The sequence below is a fragment of the Heliangelus exortis genome, chromosome 1 (genome assembly GCF_036169615.1).
Source record: "Heliangelus exortis chromosome 1, bHelExo1.hap1, whole genome shotgun sequence".
Classification (NCBI taxonomy): domain Eukaryota; kingdom Metazoa; phylum Chordata; class Aves; order Apodiformes; family Trochilidae; genus Heliangelus; species Heliangelus exortis.
Window position 1 is genome coordinate 124,258,649 of NC_092422.1, and position 24,304 is coordinate 124,282,952.

Here is a 24,304-nt window from a genome sequence, read left to right on the forward strand (position 1 = left end):
CTTTAAATGCAGTTTGGATAGACCATCCAACTATTTTCTTTGTCTTTTTCATCTCCAGACTAAAAGTGTTTCAGCATGCTTTGTGTCAGTTGTCATTATTATCATTATTGCACTTATTATTGTCATTAGTGTCACATATGTGAGTCAGGTTACAGGAGCTCATGAATTTTAGAAAAATCCACAGGCGCTTGACTTCTGGTTGCTCCCTAAGGTTTTGACTCACTGGAGGTTCACATTTCTAAGCTTTTCTTTAGAAGCATGAACACCATTAAAAATCCCTCCAAAAAGCCCAATGTCCTCACCCTTCCAAGACCAATGTAAGAATCTGGGTTTGAATCTCTTCAGCTGGGTAGTTTCTTCTTTCCTGAACATGCCAGCTTCTAGACAGCCACCTAAAAGGTTGGGGATGCCACCTTCTCCTTTGGTAGTGCTTCGAGGTGAAAGTATGTGTTATACCCAGTGTTTTAATCTGATCCTGGTATGGCATTTGTGCTACAAGCCTGTCTGTTGGGTTGATCAGCAGGCACAGCACAGGCCTGATCATCTGTCATCAGTAGGCATGAGATGGGCCCTTGAAATGCTTGACTAAACCAAGATCTTGGCATGAATAGTAGGAGAACGTCTGGCACTCGGCTAACTCCAGTGGTGAAAGTTAAAGCACTGATGATTTTGCAGGTGCCAGGGCTTGGAAAGCAATTTATATTTATAAATACAAACGTTACTCAGAGGAGGGCCAGTTGGTATGCGATAACAAGTTCCTGTGCCTCCATGGGTCTCCATGCTCTGTGCTCTTAGTATGTGGCAGGCAGAAGTAATTTGAGTGAGTGTTCTCCATAGTGAAGGGAGCTGAGCTGGAGCTGCTGGGTGTTACATTGCAGTTTCTTGTTGACTTGCACAGCCAATTGCTTACTGTAGGTCAGCTGAAGTGTGATAATTGATTAGCATCCAGCAATTCATTTGAACCTTTGAGCCTTCAGTCACCTTAAACCTGCATCTAATGATTTAGAAGCAACCTCTCTGAAAGTTCTTTCATCTGGTAGCTGATCAGGATAGACGCTTAAGCCTAAATTTGTATGAGAGGGGAGCAGCTGGCAGGGCATTTTTCCACACTGCTTTGGAACTTGCACTTCCCCCAATACCAAAATAGTTCTGGGACATGCTGCAGTGGCCCACTTGTTTTTCTTAGCAGAATGGGCTGGGAGAATTCTGGTGGAAGATTGTAAATATATCTTTTCAGCTGTTGGGCTATGTTTAATATCAAGTAAAAGGGAGCTACTGCTTTAATGTGTCTTTATAACTGACACTCTGAAAATACAATCTCGAGCAAAAGATGAGTGTCCCTTTCTTTAGAGTGAATGTATCTGTATGGAGTATCAATAAGAAATCATACATGAGAAAGGATGCAAATCCAATTTGCTGAGCACTAGCAGAATGTGTAGTGGCATATATATATATATATATATATCAAGATACTGAGGATAAGATTGGCTAACAAATTGAGGGTAAATTCTCAGTGAACAGACATTTACTCTGTAATTTTAGCCACCGTAAGTCTACCTAATACTGGTTTTCCATCTGCTTTCTTCCTATGAACGTATGTAATCACTCAAAGTAGCAAAATATTTAAAGGTGGAATTGTGATTACAAAAGACAGAAAATGGAATTATTTATTCAGCTTATTTTAGTTATTTAGACTTCATTACTTTCAACCAAAAAGTATCGGCTCTTCCCACAATCACATTATATATTGTCTCAAATAAATGGAAAATAGGAGGAATGATAGCAATGGGGGTTTGAAAATGCTCTGTCACATATTAATGGCTTTAATGGCATGATAAGTATCAGGACAGAAACAAAATCTTATTGAAAATAATGTAACTGCAAAAGAGCACAAAACTGCCAGTGGATTGCTCAATATAAGAGAGTAATTTGTCCCACTTTGTTTTATAACTCTCTTACTCTACTCTCCTTAAAAATTTTAGGGAGAGTGGGCAGAAAAAAATTTGATATTACAAGGCTATCCTAACTCTACATAGAAGATTATGAGTCTGTATCTCACAAACAAATATATCCCAAGCATCAAGATGCCATGGGTTCATATTGTAAATCACAGTTTATAACTGATCTCTGCATTAGCTTTTCCCTTCCTTCCCATCACCTTGTACCTTCCAAAATTCTTCTGAATAGTTTACATCTTTTTAGAGTTATATTTGCTTTGCTAATGGCTATTTTCATCTTACCAAATGGCCCACTAAACTGCTGAAACTCTGTTTCAGTGTATTTTTTAATTTAGAAACTTTCTTACAATGGAAGTTTCAAAGCTTCAAAATCCCATTTTCATAAATGACTGATAATCCTGAATCATATCTGCTACTTTTGAAAATTTTAACCCAGACTTTTTTTCTTTGGTGTATTTACACCAAACTAGGTACAACCAAAGAAAATTTTTAAATTTTTTTCCTCGTAGGCGTGATTTAAAATGGAAGTTCACTGTTTGGTTAAAGAAAGCCAAACTCACCTGCTCTATGCTGAGTAGTTTGGTATGTGCTGGACTAACTTGGAACAGATCATCTTGTAGCCAAGATCTTTCTATTACTTACAGCATCTGACAGAGGATGCTGAAGATTTCCTGAGAAATACAGTGTGCAGCGTCAGAGAATGTGTATGGGTGGAAATACAACCATAATAAAAAGACTTCAATTGATTTTTGCCTGGGAGCAAGATCTTAGTGAAATGGCTGCAGCATGATATAACCCCATGATTGTGATGAGAGTGCAGGAAGGTGCCTCTCACATCTCTTACCTACAACAGCATGGACTGTGAGCATAGTGCAAGCAGGCAACTGAGTCTTCTATTGTATTAATTTCTCTCATTTAGTCCAGTGGGAATAATCAAATTATCTGTTACCTACAAAGAGTGAGGAAAACGTGACAGTAGACAAAACAGAGAGGAAGGAATCAATATATATTTTCTTTTCTGGGGAGTAATATTTACCATTCCACTCTTCTGTGTTCATCAAGGATGAATTAAAACTGGAACAGGTGCAAGGAAAGGCTATGAGGGGGATCACAAGAATAGACAGCATATTATAAGAGCCCACAAAAGCTTTGTTTTCATGTGCTAAACAAGAACACATCTCTATAAATATATTTGGGAGGGGAAAATATACTTAGGATGAAAAGCAATGTAGGGATAAGAACATGTGGGTGAATGAGGCTAAAATAAATTAGAGTAGGGTTTTTTAAACCACCTAACCTTCAAGTAGGAGGTGTGAGAATGAGAGCTCTAACTTCCATTAGAACTGATTAGTTTAAGAAAGCAATACTTAAACATTGAGAATATGACAGCCTGGAGATGGAGGTGATTCTTTTCTATCATATTCCCATGTATCTTTTACATGAAGAAATGGTTAATACTAACAAATATTAGAAGTATCTGTGTTTTAGAATTTCATGTTTGAATTTTTTGCCCACTGACTCTCACCTCTGAGAAGGTCTGGCTCCCTCTCCTTCATTCCCTCCTATTGGGTATTTATACACATGGATAGGATTCCTCTGAGCCTTTTCTTCTCTGGGCTGAACACTTGCCACTCTCTTAGCCTCTCATGTCAGACACTCCAGCCCTTTAATCATCTCAGTTGCCCTGTGCTGGATTCAGTCCAGTAAGTGTCTGTCTTTCACTAAGGGAGACCAGCAGTAAACCCAGCACTCCAGCTGTGTGTCTCCAGGGCTGAAGAGAGGGGAAGGATCACCTGCCTTGACTTGTTGACAATCCTGTTCCTAATGTAGTCCAGAAGACTCTTGGTCTTCACTGCTGCAAGGGCACATCGCTGGCTCATGGCCAACATGCTGATTGGGAAGACCCCAAGGTCCTTCCCTCCAGAGCTGGTTTCCATCTGGTCAGCCCTCAGCCTGTACTGGAGCCGGGGATTATTAATGTCCAGGTGCAGAACTTTGCATTTCCTTTTGTTGAACTTTGTGAGGTTTTTTTTCTCTCTCCATTTCTCCTCCCTGCTGAGGTCTCTCTGGAAAGCAGTGCAACCATCTGGTGTATTAGCCACTCCATCCAGTTCTGTATTATCTGAGAACTTGCTGAGGGTGCACTTTAACCCTTTCATAAAAGTCATTAGAGTGTTAGGCAGTACTGTCCCCAGTACTGATCCCTGGCATACACCACCAGTGACTTCCCTTCAGCTCCAATTTGTGCAACTCTTCAAAACCTTCTTTGTGTGGCCACTCTTGTTTTCAGTCCATCTCACTGCCCACCGCCCACCCATAAATTGTAAGCTTGTCTACGAGAATGTTAAACAGAAACTTCAAAGGCCTTACTAAAGTTGATATTACAAGAAGTTTCAGTAAGTTGCCAAGAAATGACTGTAAATAGCATTTACAAGAAATGGAATAACATATGGAAAGTAGTGAGGGTAGGAGAGATGTGGCAACCAGAAATAGAGCCCTGTAAAGGTGAAAGTAAACATCCCTGTTTTTCAGAGCAAGAACTGAACAGGCTGATTCTACAAATCATCTAGTGTACTTTGCACAACAGTTTGTATACCAACAGCTGTTGCCTTTAAAGTTGTTGATATAGAAACAGCTAGAATAGAATTATGTAATAGTGTTATTTAATATTATTAATAAAGTTACAACAAATTACTTTTAGTGTACACAAAATGTTGATCACAGTTATTGGCTCTGGGTGGTTTCCAGCAGCTGAGTGTTGAGAAAAATTAAGAATTAATGCCCTTTTCCCAGCTCTTTTTGTATGCTGTCAATGCTGCTATTTGCACCTTAGAAGGTGCACTAGATAATACTGGCTTTTGGAAACAAGATTTCTGGATAGTTGCAGGAAGAAAAATAGCATGACAAGAGGGAATGATTGTAGTGAGGTCAAGAGAGTAGAAAAATAATGTAGAGTTATATTTGATTCTGCAGGCAATTCAAAAACAACCTTAGGGTACGAGTGTCCTGTACCCCTGTATTAACTGTAATGTACTGATTACACTGAAGTCAAAGTGTTTAAGCATATGTATGCCTGAAGAATCAGTAATGGTATTCTAAGAGAACACTAATAAAGCAGTATCTTAATTAAAGAGAATGTAAATATTCTACTGTAAGTGTATTTCATTCCTTTCTGGCAGAAACGGTGTGTATCAAAGTTAGTAGACGAACCAAAATTTTTAAGTTTTATGAAAGCATTTTGATTAAAGATCAAAATTGTGCATGGCTTTATAGAGAAACTATAGCTGCCAGCTTCAAATGCCTTACTGCAAGGCATGAACAGGTGTTAACAACACTGTTCATCTTTCCAAAGCAAAATTAGAGAAGCACAGCTGGATACAATAGGCCATTTTAAAACAGGCTTTCTGTATAATTTTAACAAAAAGTTTATTCCTTTATATTTTAAGAAGAACAACTTCTCAAATGACTTTTTGACTTTTTTTTTTTTTTTTTTTTTTTTTTTTAACACATACAATTTTACTGAAGTTTACCTAGATATTCTTTAAAGCTAGAAGACAGTTTCGGTAGTTCTCAGACATACAGACTATTCTGTATGTCTATATATAAAATTATATTCTTTCATCTGAGGTACTTAATGCTGGCAGAAAAGCCAATCTAAGACACTCCTTTTAAGAAGAGGAAAAAAATGCTTACAAATCTCGTTCAGGCTGCTTAGATGCTCAAATTATTATGTCATTCTCAGCTTGATGTCTTGAGGTCTAAGCAGGCTCTTAGCAGACAGCAGTACAGGTATGTATTATGACATGCCTGTTCCCTGAAAATACTGAAATAAGAGGGGAATCCTATAGACTCAAAGAGCTTGTAGTCTGCACTCATAAAATAGCACATAAAACATTCATTAAGCTACATTTAGCTCTTAGACTTTCTCAGTCACCTGAGGGATAAGTGAGAAGTGATAACACAGCATCACTATCCCCGAAATGCCTCTAATTAAGAAAAGAAGAAGAAAAGAGATAATTACCCAAAAGATAAGCTTAGCTTTGATTATCAAAGTTCATATAACAAGAGCTGTCTACTCAAGACATTAAGATAAGACTACTAATGCTAGTAAGACCCACAGTTTCTGCATTTCCTAATCAGCAAGGAGACATCCCCCAAAATTTACACAAGCCATCACTTTACTCCCACCCCTAAGCTAGGAACCATGCTGCAGGAATACCAGAATATTTATGTCAGTCTCATCTTAACCTACACCGGCTTGATCTGTATTCTGAATACTATTTCAGAGGAGGTGGAGCTCTAAAATAACATTAACTCCAAGAAGTCTCCAAAATATCCTTCTTCTATCCATCCTCCAATTCCTACTTGGAGTTTAGTAAGTCAATAAGGGGAAAAAATACTTCCTTCAGCCAAAAGAAAAGTTATAGGTTACCCTCAATTTAATTTACTAGTCATTGCTAACATTTAAGTGATAAAATATTTATTTTTGGTGTTATTTACCACAGGAATAATCTTTTTTAAAATTGATCTGATTAAATTCTGCTCTACTGAGTCATCCTGTTAATTCTTCAGTTTGAACCACCTGTTTTAAAGCAATTAGCTCAATAAACAAAAATATCTGAATTTGTAGCTGAACTTCTGTGTTACCTACCTAGCCTACAGCAAGACCTGGCTGGAGTGTGGTCTTAGCGTTTGTCCAAAAATCTGAGAAGGTGTTCTAGAAATACTGACTAGAGTGGTGATTTTCAGAGCTGACCAGTTGGTGGGTATGGGTAAAACCATGCTCAGCAAGTATTTAAAAAGGTTTGGCTACAATAGTTATTTGAAAATATCTTTTGAAGTAATGAGATTTAAAAGGGCTGTAGACCAGATTCTGTCTGGTGTAGGTGGGTATCAGATATACTTCCTCACAAAAGTGTTCAATTGGGAAGAATAAGTAGGTGGGAAGAATATCCATCTCTATTGATTAAGACATCATAAAAGTTGAATACATTTCTCAAACATGAAAGTTCTAACATTTGAAGAGTCAGAGGACTGACACTGTACTTACATCAGTGGTATTTTTATGTGCTCTATATGACTGTGGTAGTTTTCTTTAAAAAGAAAATTATTCCAGCGAATGTGCAAGTATTATTGAGTAAGTGTTTATCTCTAACAGATCCCTTAAAAGATGGATGTCTTAGCTCATGTAAGTATTAGCCAATCCTGTAACTGCTGCAGTCAAAAGCAAAACACTCACCAACTTGTAAAATTATATGTTTAAAGAGGATTTCTGAAAGGCTTTAAATGATAAACAGGATTCAATTTACATTTTAAGTATAATATTATCATAAGCATATTTGCTAATTGCTTAAGGCCTTAGAAAGTTTTTGCCTAATAATCTGTACAATTATTCAAAAGAAGGATATTGAATAATAGGAATAGAAGACTTTCTTCAAAATGCTAGTTTGTTAGAACTTGAAACTTGGAGAGAAACAGCTTATGCTGATGCCTCTCAAAGAGCTAAGACCTGCAGGAGACAAATGGTGTTTGGTGTATTTCCTTACTAAGTTTGAATTATCCCTTTGAAATTTAGAATAAATTTTCCATTAATTACTGCATCTTTCAGGGCTATAGAGTATATTGTTACCTTTATAAATTTATTATTTGTAAATGGTCTCTCTAGGCAGTCTGGTGACGGACACCTCATGTTTCCTCTCCAGTTATTGAATGGCTCCAAGACAATCATGAGGTTCACCCTAATTTTTTACTGTCTTGCTATCCTAGGAATTCAATCTATTTTTCGGCCTTTTCTGGTACATCCTGGAAATATGTTCTTTCAGATTTTCTCCTAAAATGAGCAGAATTTATTTTGCCACATTATAAAAATGGATTCCTGAAACATGTTGCTGCCTTAGAAGTGGTAGACTTTAGTTTCTTTAATTCAGCAGTAGTTGTCATGTCTTTATTTTCTCCTAATGATCTTGATTTACTTGATTTAGTTCCTGATGGGTTCTAAATCAGAGCAGATTTGGGAAGGCGAGAGCTTTCCTACTTTAGTATCTGGAACAGAGAACATCTAAGAGGAGTCCATTGCAGTGGAGATTGGTAACTGTAACTCAGCTGGGCAGAACCATTTCACTGTGGAATATGTCAGTTCAGGATCGATTTTACAGGATACCAGTACTTCTCATAAATCTGTATTAATGCTAATTGTAAATACTGTATAGTGATTACCAAAAAAACCCCAAAAACTATTAACTTTGCTCATGTGGCTTGCAAGGTCAAATTTTCTATGACATACTTATAATATTCCTTCTGGACATGAGGAAATTTTTGCCTTTTCACTTGTATCGTAGCATAGACATAAGAAATGGGATCTATGATTTATTAGTTTCTTATTTTTCTTTGCATACAAGCCCCCTCCCTACCTTAAGGCAGGCGTTGGCTATTTTATTTCAACAGAGCCCACATTTTAGTCTCTGTATATCATGACTATATTTGAATACTGTCCTGTCATCCTTTGGGTAATCTGCTTGCACATCTACCCTGTGCTAGATCTCTCTTCATCTTCTACTGAGAGGGTGAAGATCTGCTAGAGTGTTTCATTTAACAGAAGATTTGGTTTGTTTGTTTTACTGTAAATATCTTACTACGAATATGTTAAAGAAGATATGGCCAAAATTGTTAGAGGTTCATCAATGGGCTGTAGTTTCTGCAGGGAGGATTCCAGAGTAGCTGTAGCTTCTTTGTGCTAACTTCTTGGTTTGACAGCAAATACATCATCTTCTCTACCATACCTCTTCATTAATGAAGTCTCTCTTAAGAAACTAAAAATTTAAACTAATTTCTAATGTTTAGCTTTTCTCTTGAAGATAGCAAAAGCTGAAGACACAAGTAATTTCTGAGAAATCAAATGTTGAGAATTAAATGTTGTGGGAAGATGGCAAAATCAAATACCCCATCTGAATCTTCTATGTTGTTCAGTACCAGATTGTGCTTAGGTTATTCTCATTCTTTTTCCTTGGACAGACTTACAAATCTTCCAAAAAAAGTTAAATCAGAATCAGTATGCCCCACAAAGTTCCATGTTAATTGGATTTGTAAAAAGCAACACGAACAACTTTTCAGAGAACTTTCGAATACTCTGAATCACCACTTAGTTTTCCAGCAAGGTAGTTTTATTGTTGGGACTGCAAAAAGCAAAATCCTAGTATGAAATACAAACAGTGACTTACTATTTTTGGTAGCACATTGTATCCATCCTTCTAATTTGTACTAACACACACCCTGAAGAGCTGCTTCAGGATGGTGTCTGCTGGGTGTACATGCTGGAGCAGTAAGCCTGTAATGTCTGTAGCAGCATATGAAACTTCACAGATTTCTCAAATAAGTTGGCATTTATGGAGTTTAACATCAGCTCATTAGGCACTCACAGATATTTGCAGCCTTGTATTTACATGGTTCAGTACAGATGATGGTGTAAATTGATATGTGGACTAGTATAGATTAATGACTAAAAAGAGTTATGAAGATAAACAGTGTCACCTTGTTGGTTGCAAAATGTTAATCCATCAATTTAACAGTGGGACCAGAGAGTCTGAAAGGCAGTGGAAATCTGCACCCTTTTCTGCATGAGGAGATCTAGCTGGCAAAGTCTGTTGGTACAGTGCAGCTAACAAGTTCTTTTGGCAGAATGCACTCACACTTGGCTGCTTCTCTTAGAAATATATTTCTTTATGGCTTCAGATTGTATTGGCAAAATATACCGAGCATGTAAGAGAATCTTGGTAACTGTGTCTGTGAGGCTGTGCAGTACTCATCTTGAAGCCAAATGCACTGATCATTCTGCATGTGTTAGGGTGTCCTTCATGCTGATTCTGTGGTCACATGAAAAGAGCTGTTTATCCATCAGGAAAATTATTGGGTAGTGCTGAAGTTTTGAAGTTCATTCCGGAGTATCCTTACTTCTATGTGGATAGGCTGTGTGCTTGGCTAATTCAGCTGTCTGTGCAGGTAAGATGATTCCTGTCCTTAGGACAGCTGTGTCATCAGTTGCTGTGAAGGGTGATGGGTTTGGGGGCAGTCTGAGGTGTCTATGTGTAGAGCCAAATCTATTAATGTGCCATCATGTGGCATGCAACTAGGCTGATTTTGAATACTGAGTACTTAAGGAGTATCTTTCAAGAGAAGCTGTGCATTAAAGCCACAGAAACTTCACTGTGAGGTGGTAAGTACTTGAATAGGTTGCCTAGGGAGGTTGCTGATGTCCCCTCTCTGGAGATGTTTAAATCCAGGCAGGATGGGGCCTTGTGCAACCTGGTCTAGTGGGAGGTGTCCTTGCATGTGCAGGGGGGTTGAATCTTGATGATCTTTAAGGTCCCTTCCCACCCTAACCATTCCATGATTCTATAAAACTGCTTCTTCAGGGCTGTATTTACTATTCTCCACACCTTTTCCCATTCCCATCATAAAATGATTTACTTGAAAGGGACCTCTGGAAGGTTACTTACTACAATTGCACCAAGGTTCAATAGGATCAGGCTCCTCAGGGTCTATCTGCTTAAGTCCTGACTACCTCCAAGGACAGTTTCTGTAGCCTCTCAGAGGCAATGTGTTTTGACTACTTTCTTACATCTACTTGAAATTTCTCCTATTCATCCCATGTCTATTGCCTCTTTTTCTGCTGTGCATTTCTGAAAAGTCTGGCTCCATCTTCCTTTTATCCTCCAATGGGAGGTAGCTGTAGACAGGAATAAGGTCTCCTAAGTCTTTTCCTCTAAAAGAGTGGGCAAACCCAGTTCTTCCATCCTCTCTATGTACATCATGTGCCTCAGCTTGGTAGCTTGGTAGCCTTCTGCTGGACCCATTCCAGCACATCAATGTCTTCCTTTTATGGGGACCTCCAAACCAAACACATTACTCAAAGCCATATGTAAAACAGCAAAGCATTTAAGTGGGGTGACTGTGTCTGTTGTGGGATGGGCAAGACTTAGCTCTATAAGCAGAGCCAAGTTGCCCAGAATGTCAAAGAGTAGCATTGTCTGAAGAGAAGTCTGGTTCCACAGATGAAATGGTTTTGATGCCACGTGTTGTATACTACATACCTTGTGCAACTATCAGGTCCCTTGTGGGTTGTTTGGGTGAGGAAATAAGGTGTTTGCTCTAACTGCTGAAGTCAGAGAGATGCCTGTTCCACCTACCACATGTACCAGTTTCTCAGGGTGCATAAAAGAGAGTATTGTGATGGTATTCACTAACCAGACCAGATTGTTTTTGTTATGACACACGCACAAGTGGTTTTTAGCAATTAATTATGACGAATTTCCATCTAACAAAAAATCACACAAGTCAGGATTTTCAGAAAATAGACCTTTATCAAGCTTAACTTACATTATGGGCAGTGCAAAATGCTGGCCTTCTCATCCATAGCTTAGAATCATAGAATCATAGCATTGGCTGGGTTGGAAGGGACCTCAGAGATCATCAAGTCCAACCTTTGATCCACTACTGCTGCAGTTACCAGACCATGGCACTGAGTGCCACATCCAGTCTCTTTTTGAATATCTCCAGGGATGGAGAATCCACCACTTCCCTGGGCAGCCCATTCCAATGTCTGATCACCCTCTCAGTAAAGAAATTCTTTCTAATGTCCAACCTAAACCTCCCCCGGCACAACTTGAGACCGTGCCCTCTTGTCTTGCTGAGAGTTGCCTGGGAAAAGAGACCAACCCCCCCCTGGCTACCCCCTCCTTTCAGGGAGTTGTAGAGAGTGATGAGGTCTCCCCTGAGCCCCCTCTTCTCCAGGCTGAACACCCTCAGCTCCCTCAAGCCTCTTCTCATAGGATCTGTGCTCGAGTCCCTTCACCAGCCTGGTTGCCCTCCTTTGGACCTGCTCCAGGACCTCAATATCCTTCTGAACTGAGGGGCCCAGAACTGGACACAGTACTCGCTTCTTAGTAGGAAGATTTACAGAACCACAGAATTGCTTTGGTTGAAAAAGACCTTTAAGATCATGAAGTTTATCTGTAAGCTAACTCTACAGAGTTCAGTGTTTACCCACGTTCCTAAGCATCACATTACTTGCCTTTTTAACCCCTTCAGGCATGGTGATTCAACCCTGGGCAGCCTCTTCCAGTGTTTAATTACCCTTTCAGTGAAGCAGTTTCCTCTAATATCCAATCTCAACCTCCTCTGTTTCAACTTGAGACCCTTTCCTCTTGTCCTGGTGCTTGTTACTAGGGAGAAAAGGCCAACTCTCAGCTTGCTACAGCCTCCTTTCAGGTACTTGTCGAGCACAATAAGGTCTCCCCTCAGCCTGTTCTTTTTTAGAGAAAGCAATCCCAGTTCTCTGAGATGCTCCTCGTAAGACTTGTGTTCCATTCTCTTCACCATCTTTGTGCCTTTCTCGGGACTCACTCCAGCATCTCATTGTCCTTCTTGTAGTCATGGGCCCAAAAGACCTTCTCCTCCATTGCTATTCCTTGCTATAATATGGAGTGAGGAAGATGATGCAAACCTTTGACTAAAGGGGATTATTTTTCATTCTGTGTTACAAAATCTAGGTTGCTAATATTTTTATTTTCTGATCAAGAAAACATGTATTATCTTCTTTGGAAACTGTGGCATATACTTATGCAGTTCTCAGTCTTTCAGTTTTTGTTATAAGACTCAGCAAGAGGAGGGAGTTCATGTTCCCAATTTAGAAAAGAGAGTGTCTCTGATCTATTACTTTCCCATTTACCATGTTGAGTATTCTACATGGTGAGGTGTGCCCTCCAGATTCATGTCAGTCCATGGAGTAGGATCTGATAACTTAGAGATCCTAGAATAGCTTGGAATATCTATGATTCCACTGTCCATCTAGAGCTCATGGTGGGGGGACCCTGGTTGCCCAGTGGTCTGGAAAATATGAAAACTGTAACAGCTATAAAAAAAGGTCTCTGAGGAGAGTGAATGTATACCACAGGCTTACTGGCTGTGATTCATCTTACCAAATACAGGCAATTCCTCATCTGGACTTCATTTATTTTGTGCACAGGGAAATAGACATTTCTAGGGCTTGGGTTTTTTTTTTTTCATTTTGCAGCACAATTTTTTCTGATCGCAATGTCACTGTCTAAAATAAACCAGATGAACCACTCTGATTTTAAAGGAGGCCTGAAGTGATTCTTTAAGCTATAAAAGTCTGTCCTGTAGCTGACTTAAGTTGGTTGTAATAGGTTGCCTTTTATTGTAATGGCAGCAGGCAAAGAGAGAACTTCGGTTGCTTGGGGAAACTGGCTTAACCTTCCAAGGCTTTTGCCCCTGGTGTTCTCAGGATGACAGTGAAGTAGAAATACATCCAGACATGCTGGCTGAAAGTTATTTTTCCTGGTTGGGAGTTCTGTATTGTCTAATTACAGTTTCAGAATAAAGTGTCCAGTTCACCCATGCCTAAAGTTTTTATCAATTCAACCTTTCTTCCTCAGTGGAGATTTTTGAGTTTATTAGGAGAGTAGACTTCACACTATGCACAGACTTCACACTTCACACAGATGCACAGAGGGTACTTTTGGAAAAGATGCTACTGGCTGATCATCTGTTTCCAAGATTTGAACAGCCACACTGTGCCCAGGTTAGTTTCTGAAGCATTGGATTTTACTTCTTGGAGACATCTTGTGTGGTTTCTTCCCTTTTCTTAGAGAAATGCTGATAGCTCGTAGCTTCTGAGATTTTGGAAATAACAGGTGGGATGAGTGAAAATACATGTCTGGGAATCAGACTTGTGAGGACCAAGACTTTTGGGATACAAGAAAACATACATACATATGGGATGGACAGATTGTGGAGGAGAAGAAAGGTGGAGGGAGGGCATCATCAGAAAAGGAAGGAACGAATTCCAATAATTTTTCCCACATGATGTACCTGCTGAATTTCTTTTCTTTGAGGCTGTGTGACCACCCAGATAGTGTACACTGTGATATTTTGTTTTGTTTTATATTTTATATTTTTACACTTAACAAGAACTGAGCACTAACTGTGAAATGCAGAAGCTGAGGCACTGTGTTGAAGAGTGTCACAATATATTTAAAGTCACTGGCCAAGGAACAGCTGAGAATAGGACCTGACTGAGGCCTGGTCAGTACATACATAGGGTACATTACTGCCATACAGTGAAGACTGGTGATATATCCTGTTCTGAGATTACAACTGCACACTCTGCAATGATCATTAAGCACAACGTGGCTGCAGTGTCAGTGTCATCTGTGACAGTAGTCTTAACAACAGAGAAGTCCCACAATTGCAATATACTGCTAAACATGTAGGAAAGATCAAGGACATTATTAACATCCTATGTTCTTGCAAAAGCAAATAGTTTTAAAGATAAAATTCCCAGATAACTTTAAAATGTAAGCAGCATCCTATGTTATTAGATTGTTTTTCTTCACAGAAACTCAACAGTATCTCCTGGACTGAGTCTGAGGAGCTTTCCTCCTACTCTCTATTTCTGGCAAGACCAAGCTCTGTTGTACTCCCAATACATAAAGAAAGGTGAAAGGAGAAAAGCAAACTGGAAAGCAGAACAAGACATCTCGTAACACTATTTAAAAACATTTATTTATGGTTCTTTCAGGTGCACAGCAGAATGACTTTGTGAGGTGCACATAGGTCAAAGCAAGCTCCCTCAATGGTGATCAAGGCTATTTCCAAATGTGCTTTGGAAACAGGAACAAAGTGAAACAAACCAAAGGACTGTATCAGAAATGTAAATTCATGTTGCAAATTTGCACTGTGCTTTGTCTTAAACCAGTTTAGGTTGTGTGTTTGGTCCAAGTAGTACCCTGTAGTGGAGCTGTATCTTGACTGTAAAGAAAAGGCATGTTTACACCTCAGCAGCTTACTTGTTAATTGTCCTGCTGCAAAACACCTTGGCTGCACTATATCAGTTTTACTATATAATATATAAAGCAAAGTTATCTCCAGGCAAGGATACGGAACACGTATTTTTGGGGAATGCTTTGGCAAATACCACCTTTTGAAAGTCCAAATTCCAGTGGCATAAAACTAGATGAACGTTGAAATCAAGTTTTGAATGTATCAGCAAGGCAATGCCACTATCATTACTTGCTAGAAACAGCAGGTTGGAAAAGAGTTTTGAGGTACATGAGTCGAACTGCTGATTGCTGCAGAATAAATAAACTGTTAACTATAAGACTGCAGCACTCATTGAGTTTTTTGCCATTAGCAAAGTGCTTTGTAAAGAGATCTCACTATAATAATTGTTGCCTTGGAATGTGAAAATACTTATGTTCAGGAAGGAAGCACTAAGTGGATGGTATTGAGAGACTATCAACCAAAAGCTTAATAGGTACCGGAGGCACACAACTAATAGTCTAAACTGACTGGCTGGGATGACCTGAGGAAATTACAGAGTCTCTTGCTGACTTCTGCACTTAAGTCTGTTTTCTGAACTGAGTGCTCTGAGGTAACTGAGGAATTTTTGAGAATACCCCCCCAACACCCCTGTGGCTTTCATACTGAGCATTTGCAGATAAAATGAACTAGAAATATTCATGTGTCATGATAAAGCATATGATGCAAAAGCTCTTATGTGCCATAAGTTTATGAGCCAGAACATTTGAAAGTTGCTGTTGCAAAGGAAATTAGGTGCAGCTCAACAGTATTAGAACTGTTTTTCTCAGACTTGGTAATAATGCACTAATTTTCACAGCCTCACTTGAATCCAAGAGTTAATGAGATTAGTCAGAGAAATGTTTCATTAGAAAGTGTTTTCTAAAAGAATTTTAAGAGAAAAGACCCTGGATCATCTACGCATTAAACACAGAGACTTAGGATTAAATAGTTCTCATATAACTTTACCCAATTAGAAGATAAATATGCTCCCTTTATAGTGTAAAGTAAGTGGGCTGAACTGGCATCCAGAGGTGTCATTCCTCTCTCATGCCTATTTTAGCATAAAAGGAATTATCTTATTGAAGTCTCACAACTTCTTCTATTAGTATGGAGTACCTGTACAGCCAGTGAGACTGGACACCTAACTTCCTTCTGGCTAGATAGATTCATCAGGACAGATGGATCCCACACATTTTGGTTACAGTAGTATTTTGTTGACAATAAGAAATCTTAAGTACTAGACAACACAGGAATTTCAGTGTCCTCTCAAAGGCTCTTAGGGCAAGATTTTAAAATTTGTTCAAATATGGATGTTTTGAAGGTACCTACAGGAAATATGCACTGGGAAATGTAAACTTTCAAATTACATGTAACATGTGGTACACAGGTGGAGAGGGGTGCAATTTTATGTTCTCTGTAAGCTTCATCTCGTTTAAAGGCTGCTGTGTATCTGTCAGCTGAAAGTTCCCTGGAAACATTTTCCTAAGGTAATTGGCCAGATTACTGGAGCAATTTATACTTTGACTTCTACTCACTTGGGGTCCCACTTTAATAATACATTCCCATTTGTTGGCCTGCCAGCATTTAGGGGCTTCCATGTGGGTGGGGGGAATGATGGTCACTATCTGTTCTATTGCTTTCACTGGGCAACTCAAAACCAAACATAAAACGTTGAGTCTCACTCAGTAACAAGACTGCCATGGATTTATTGGTATTAAAATTTCACCTCTGGTATGTTTACAGCCACTCTGAACTTTCATTTCTCTTCACTTCTGCACTGGTGGTTTTTTTTTAACTTTTTTTTTGGAGAACAAGAGGTTTAAATGATTTTAGTTTATTATTAGTTTAGTTTAAACTAATAAGTCTGAATAGGGTTTGGTTGTGAACGGAGTTCAAAGTACAGCTTGAGGTTACTGCTGTAATATGTTAAAATATAGTCTAGCAAAATACCAGCCTACGGTTATTTGCTGTACCATGTTTCACACATGTGACAGAAATCTAGAGGCAGCAGACATTTGTTCTGACAGGTGATTTGACATCAAACTATTAAAACTGTCATTTGGGCCTTCCCACATCACTGAACTAACTGAGCAGGTACTGTTTCACTTGCTATTAAGTCACTAAAACTGTGAACACTGTTGGAAACTTGGCAGAAGTTTGGAGGACCACTGTCAACTTTCATCATGCTTCTGTCAGAGTGTTTTATTTGCCACTGTAGCTGACTGGTATTTTATTTGCCACTGTAGCTTTACCAGGGATTTTAAAAGAGCTGTAAATCTCACTGCCCTTCACTGCCATGTGTGGTGTGCAGTCCTCATCACATAGAACCATAGAATTGGCTGGGTTGGAAGGGACCTCAGAGATCATCAAGTCCAACCCTTGATCCACTACCACTGCAGTTACCAGACCATGGCACTGAGTGCCACATCCAGTCTCTTTTTAAATATCTCCAGGGACAGAGAATCCACCACTTCCCTGGGCAGCCCATTCCAATGCTTGTTCACCCTCTCAGTAAAGAAATTCTTTCTAATATCCAACCTAAACCTCCCCCGCACAACTTGAGACCGTGCCCTCTTGTCTTGCTGAGAGTTGCCTGGGAAAAGAGACCAGCCCCCACCTGGCTACATGACTGCATGAAGAGTATGAATATGAGAAGCACGTGTATCCAGTGCTGGTTATGACTGAAAACTAAAATGACAGGTTGAGACTTTTGGGTTGGACTGTGTAGGCAAAGGTAAGGTGAAAAGAGAAAGGAGAAAGTAAACCATAGGTTGTTTAGGCATTGAATAGTATTTTCATTATAAACAGGAAAAGGTGAAGAATTAATTATACAAAATGAAGCCTCATGTTTGGAAGCTGTGCTCTGCAGGCAGAGCTCTGTTGACCTAACTAGATTAAATTCCTGCAGAAAACTTCTCCTTTGCCAGTTGAGTAAGTCTAGTAAAATTGCAGGCTAAAACAAACTTATAAGACAGAGACAACAGTATGTTGAGAAATTGTAGGTAGTCATATGACAGTGCCCATTTGTCTGACCTACTTTCTACTTGCACTCTGTAAAGAACCCAAATAAGCAAATTTGGGGATGACAGAAGAAGGGGCAGTGGAAGGGGCAGACAAAAGAGGCAGAATGTTGAGTAGCACACACACACATTTTATCTCATCATTCATAACCAAAAGAAAATGGAGGGTGTGTGATGAAAGACTACGAGTGTCTTATGGAATATTAGCCCAGAAGAGCAATTCCTTTCTCTTGGCTGTCACCAATGGCTGATGTGGGGGCAGCTGTCTCTGAAGAGTCATTGTAAGGATCTCACTGCTTTTTATCATGCTGAGGTGAATGGAAAAAATTCGCCTGTTTACTGAGAAAAGTTAATTTCTCAGGTGTTCATGTTGCCCTTGCCAAATGTTACTATCCTCAAAATCAGGATGGCAGAATGTGTGTCAGCATGCCAGTCATCCCAGTCAACCCTCTGGTTCACAAGGTGGGTTTTGTCTGCCTGCTAGAAGGTGAGGTGGAGCAGCTGGGACATACTTTGCCAAACTGCTCTGTGCAGCTGGGCATTAGCTTTTTGGTCTCATCGATCCTGTTGCTGAAGCTTGAACCTATATTGTGTGAGCTACATTCTACAATTAGCAGCCATAACAAAATTTTGGGTTTGGAACATTTTGGATATAAACCATGCTGGTTATTGAAATCCATGGTCTTTCTTACTAAGGCAGACTATTTTAGTTGGAAGCTGAAAGCTAAAAGAAAGCACTGGATGCTTTCTTTTTCTATTTAATTGAAAACTCAAGTCACTTTTTTCCTTAACAAGAATGTGTTTTTTTTTCCTGTGCTTTACAATTACGGCAAATATCCATGGCTACTTGTAGCCTGCTGCAAAAAACTATTGAAAATCTTACTGAAGCTACGAAGTTTACTATTAATACTAAAGCAGCCTAGTTCGCAGCTCTGCCAACGAAATGCACATCTTGATCTGCCCTGGCTTTTGACATTCAGGACAATGATTAACTTGTAAACTTGTACAGTTTTCCTCATGAATGAATTCTGCAAGAGATACATGTGTAAGTACAACTTCAATGCGTAGACAAGGCAAATATGCAAACATTTAAAAGCACCAATATGTTCTTAAAAATATTTATGGGGCAGGTAAATAAAGTTATGAAAACTATAAATTCCAGTAGACCTCTAAGTGAAGGGGGCCCTTGAAGTCAGTGAGAGCTTTGTGCTTGCATCCGGCTCAGTACATAGCCCTCAGTTATCAAATAATTGGGCAGTAAAACAGAGTGACCGCGTGAACACAGTAATTAATAAACTCAGCGGTGCTTTTGTGATGCCTGATCTCTTGCCAGAGCTAAAACTGAGAGCTGTGCCAGTCAGCTGAGGAGCAAAAGTTCTAGAGAATGGAGCAGGAATACCTTGTTCTCTCTGGATTTCCCAAGGGCAAAAGGTGTTGCACCCTGAGAGGACTAGAATGTCACTCAGCTTCCCTTCCCCTGAGGGCTCCTGTGAGCTGCCCTGTCTCCACCATCCTTTCTTCTTCCTTTCTTACCTACCCAATGAACACACTAACTTTGCTGGGAAATGTGGAGGCATGGAAGTTCTCACCAGCTGTTCCTAAAATAGTATGATGAAGCCTGATTTATAGTAAGTAAGCCAAGTTTTAATGAACAATGTTTTTCTTTAAAGCATTCTCTTGCTTTGCTATTTGCACTGCTGTTGCACCCTGGGCATATGAGAGGTAGTAACAGCAGCTTTGCCAGTGAAGTATATGATAATATGGCAGCTTTTGTGAAATCTTTAAAAATGTGAACTGTAAGTTCCATGTGAACTATGGAAAACCCAAAGAGGGAAGATACGGCAGTAAGTCAGGGCAAGTGGAGAAAGATAGAATCTTCCACCTTCTGGGAGATCTAAAAGCTGAGATAATCCTTGCAACTACCAACTAAACGTCTTTGCACAGCAGGTACTTTACATCTTTTTTCCTGACATTAACTCTGCACATGTTGAATCTCTGCCATAAATGACCAGGGCAATTTCTCCAAGACTGTTTTATTAATGCTCCAGTTAACAAGCTGTAAAGGTCTGATCCTGCCTCTGCACTTTTCCAGGCTTAGAACCATGGCAATCTAGAGCCACATTTTGCTGGTTTATATGAAGAACAAAGTGTAAGAAACAAATGCATTAGACTTGTAGCAATCTTATGGCCCTGGACTTGTGCAAGCAACACTGACGTCTTTTCATTTGTCTTTCTGTTCTTAATGCTTGAGTTCATCCTAGTGCCTTGGTTCAGTCCAGTAAGTTCTCATTGACATTGTTGATCTCTGAACTGCGGCACCACGCTGACCTGCAGAGTTTTATTAGCAAAAATAAAATGCTGGCAAATCAGGACCCTCCTTCTTTGCTTGCAGAACGCAGATGTCTCCTTATTAAGGTGTGAAAAATGTCAATTAAAAATGTAAAACAAAACAGAGGCCAATGACCCAGCTGTTGTCAGAAATGACCTGAAAAACAATGGAAAAGAGCATATGAACAATGAAAGCATAGGGTCAGTCACTGACGTGCAATGTCTGGGGCGGTAATGGAAAGGATTTACGGGCATGAATGAAAGTAGTGGCAGCAAGGGTATGAAATTTTTGGGCATTAGTTCCATGAACTAATGGTGTGTGAGAAACACCTGGCAAAATCCCAACAGGGAGACCTCATAGCCTCTTTTCACTTACCCTTTTTTTCTCCTTTCTTATATAAGATCAAACGAGGAAGATTGGAGGTCTGCTTCTGCCCTGCTTTACCCTTGGTGGGAGAAAAGCGATCAACAGTAGATATCTAGAGGAGCAATATTTTATTAGTCTTTTTAATCCAGGCTTACAGATCAGTCTAACTCAAGCCATAAAAGAAACCAAAGATAATACTGCCTGATAAAATACGGCCAATATTGACTTTTATACATATCATATCTATACAGATAAGTCCCTGTGTTTGCTGATTCATACAAATGCTACTCCACATCACAAAGATCTCAGATAATACCCCAAGTGTGTTATCCAAGCTAGGAGCAGCTTGCCAGCTAAACCTGCTGAAGTCTCATGCTAACATGTCATTTGCTTTGTTCCTTAGCAAAGGTACTGAAGGTCATAATTTTGTGCAAACCTTAGTGTTGGCAGACAGACAAAATAATACTAAGAGTTTGCCTTAGCAAACTAAAATGGGCCTCCAGAAAAGAGGACCATCCAGAAAATAAGGACCATCTAATATGTGTGGACTTTCTGTAATCTGTGGGATATTCAGGATGAACATTTTCATGAGAGTCTGGAAGAAAGATGTCTACAGTGGATTATTTTTTTTTTACAAATGTATCTTTGGGCTCACGGGGAACCCAGCTGTTTAAACTAGTGTCCAGAAAGTGCTGCCAAGGTTTTGTTGGTCTAATCTAAGAAAAAGGAGCATTGGGTAAAACACTCATGTTACAGCAGTGTAGAAAAAATATTTATTAAGGCCTTATGTGGGAGGCTTAATCCACAGTTGCTTTTAAAGTAAAATAGAATTTTAAAAAATTTAAAAAAGCTTTCCATAAATATTTCAGAAAATATAGTAAATATTTCATTGCTTCTTTGCGGTGATTTGAGCATATCTAGGCATGGGACAAGGATTAACTTCATAATCTTGTACTTTATGGTGATCTTGATACAGAAACTGTTTCCCAGCCACAGGGAACTCTTGCTGACTGTGTCACAAGCTAATGATAGAGGCTGTCCCTTCAAACTTGATTCCTGTTGCAGCAGATGCACTTTTGTACGTGTTGACAGTGAGTGAGTAGCTGCATCTGCATCACTTGAAATGATTCACTGGATAAATTATCTCACACTTAAACATTCTTTTACCCTATAAATTCTATACTAGTTTTTATGTCAATAAGTTAAAGCATATCATGGTTTAACCCCATACCCTGTTGGTAGATCCTAAAGCAGGCTTAGAACATACACAGTGCTCCACTCCCAGTGTTAGCAGTGTTATGATTAAACTGTCTGCCTGCAACCTTGGTGGCAGGAGAAGCAGCAGCAAAAGCCTTTCAGTAAAAAACTTTATTAATAGAGATCTTATCACAAATCTCAATGTATAAAAGCAAATGTGATATTAAAATGAACGTGTTAATTCATAAGGATTAATTAGAACTTTTTATAGTTCAACCTGTAGTTTATAGTACTGTTTATAGTGCAAACAGGATAAAATTTTGAGGAAGAGCAACAAGCAGTGACTGTTTAGCTGTCGTTTCCAACTACTTAATACATGTTTCTGAAACAGAATGATTTCCATGGTGCTGCACAGGCTGACTTTGTTGCATGAATGGCAGTACAAACAGCTGCACTACGCACAAGTATCTCCTTGGGTCACAATGATCTCAGCTACAGTGGTCTCTTCAGAATGTGCAGCATTCCAGTGACATTGCTGGCAGCTCCACATGTGCAGGAGCAGGATGGGCTGGCCAGGCCCAACTGATGTGAGATGCAGGAGACCTGCTTCAGGTTTCCTTCTTTGATCCTGAGTTGGTCATTTGGCCACTGAAGCTTCACTGACTGGTGTCAGTGTGGATTATGTCACCGATTTCGGCCGAGTGGGAAGTCTCTGTGTTTGTACTTATGCTGTGCCTGAGCAGGCTGGACTACTGAGAGACCTAATGCTGGCTTGATATAATACTTATTTTTTTGAAACCCTGTTGTTACCCACTAGCTACCTTTTGCTATGTGTGTGTTGGTCTCCTCGGCTATCTAAGACTCCCGTCACCTGCTTTTGCCGTGTATGATGTCTGAACTCTCTTAAGAAGCACTCAGCAGCTTTCTTTGAAGAAGGGTGGATGTACGTGGTCTGGTCTGTACATGTGTACACTTCAAAAAAGGATGAAATAGGTAATTGCTGTTATTTCTCTCTTAATGATGGTACCACTGCATATTAAAATGAAAGTTTGAAGTACTTGAGTACTACAGTGACCGGGGTCATGAAAGTATCATGCATGAGTGTATTGTAGTTATGCTTATTGTTTCTATAGCAACACTCAGCCAAAAAGCTCAAGGCTCTTTCCTCGTATTCATGAACTAAACCGATGAGGTAAGAGATGGTGATTATTCTTGTTTACAAATAAGGAAATGCAGAGGTTAAACTGCTTGATCAAGGTCACACAGCAGATCTGTATCTAAGCCAAGAATAAAAGCTGACTCTGTGGTCTGTGCTTCAGTCACCAGACTGATGATACTCGCTGTTGGAAGGGCTGCACTGAGCTGGGAAGAAAGCCTTGTACAAAGTCTACATATTTGCCCATTCAGAATGTACATTCCAGCTCGAGTTGCCTCACTGAAGTGACCTTATATTTCTGTCTCTTTGTCTATCTAAACTTTGCCCTTGTGAAAACATCATTATATCCAGTTGAAGCAGGACTAACATGATTTTGACACAAGTTCTGCAAATCTCTGACAAAGCAAAATTGAAGCCTATGCTAAAAAAGTATGACAGTCTTTGCCTGTGTGATTGATTCAATGACAATTAGATAAACAGATCAAATACATGTTTGGTTCGTTTCAGTGGCTACATAAATGAAAGAAAACAAGCATATTTACCAGAAGAACAGCTATGAATTTTCTCTGGAGTTACCACAGAGATATTGCATTGCATGAAGAGTAAATGGGGTTTGAAATGATAGAAAATTATAGACAACAGCAAAAACACCCCGCTCTTCAGTGTTTCTTTTGAAACCACAGGAAGGGGAAAACTGTAAACTTAACTTTTTCAATATCCAGCCTCTGCTTTTCCCACTATATATCGTCCTTGCCAGATGCAGAATATTGTAAACCGAGATACTGGAGAAGAACAGCCACCCCTTTTTAACTCCATCATCCCACTGGATGCTGTTTGTAGAATGAAAGAGTGGATAATAGCAAATATGCTCTCAGTACAGGCTGAATAGTATGAAATGTTATTGCTTCCTAATCTGTTAGGCATATAGATGTCTGATCAAAGGCTTTTTTTTTTTTTTTTTTTTTTTCCTAGATACCATGACTTACAGTTACTATGTGGCTGATGGGCTGTATCTTTGTGGTCGTGCTCTCTTTTTGACTGTGTGGCTGCAGCTGAGAATTTTACACTGCTTGGGGAAAATGGTCTGATCATGTTCTCTCAAGATTCCTGGCTGCTATGGCTGTGTTATAGTCATGCTGGAGAACAAGTCAGCTGGCTGAATAGCAGTAAATTAGCAAGCAAAAATCTTGTGAGAGCTGAGGATCATGTTTAGCAACGTCTGCAAGTCTGATTAAAAAGTTCATAGCAGTGCTTAGCAGCAAGGAGGCTTATTGGACAGACTGTATTGCTTAAAGGGGGCAAAACAGGGATGGGATTAAGACAGGAATGGGTAGAATCAGCACTGCCCCCCGTAAAGATAAGGCAGTCCTTTAAGCATACAGCCAGTTTGAATCAATATCTG

The 24,304-nt window shown here is 39.4% G+C and overlaps 2 long non-coding RNA genes across 7 annotated transcripts in view; one reads left to right on the forward strand and one right to left on the reverse strand.

Moving 5' to 3' along the window:
- Positions 1–17,327, reverse strand: part of LOC139806162 (uncharacterized) — a 69,840-nt gene extending 52,513 nt beyond the window's left edge. Inside the window, exon 1 of the long non-coding RNA XR_011730156.1 lies at positions 17,163–17,327. This is a non-coding gene — a long non-coding RNA (uncharacterized lncRNA). The remainder of the gene's footprint in view (positions 1–17,162) is intronic.
- The window catches only part of LOC139806152 (uncharacterized), a 72,703-nt gene that overhangs the window by 19,558 nt on the left and 28,841 nt on the right, over positions 1–24,304 (forward strand). The gene's annotated exons all lie outside the window — the stretch shown is intronic.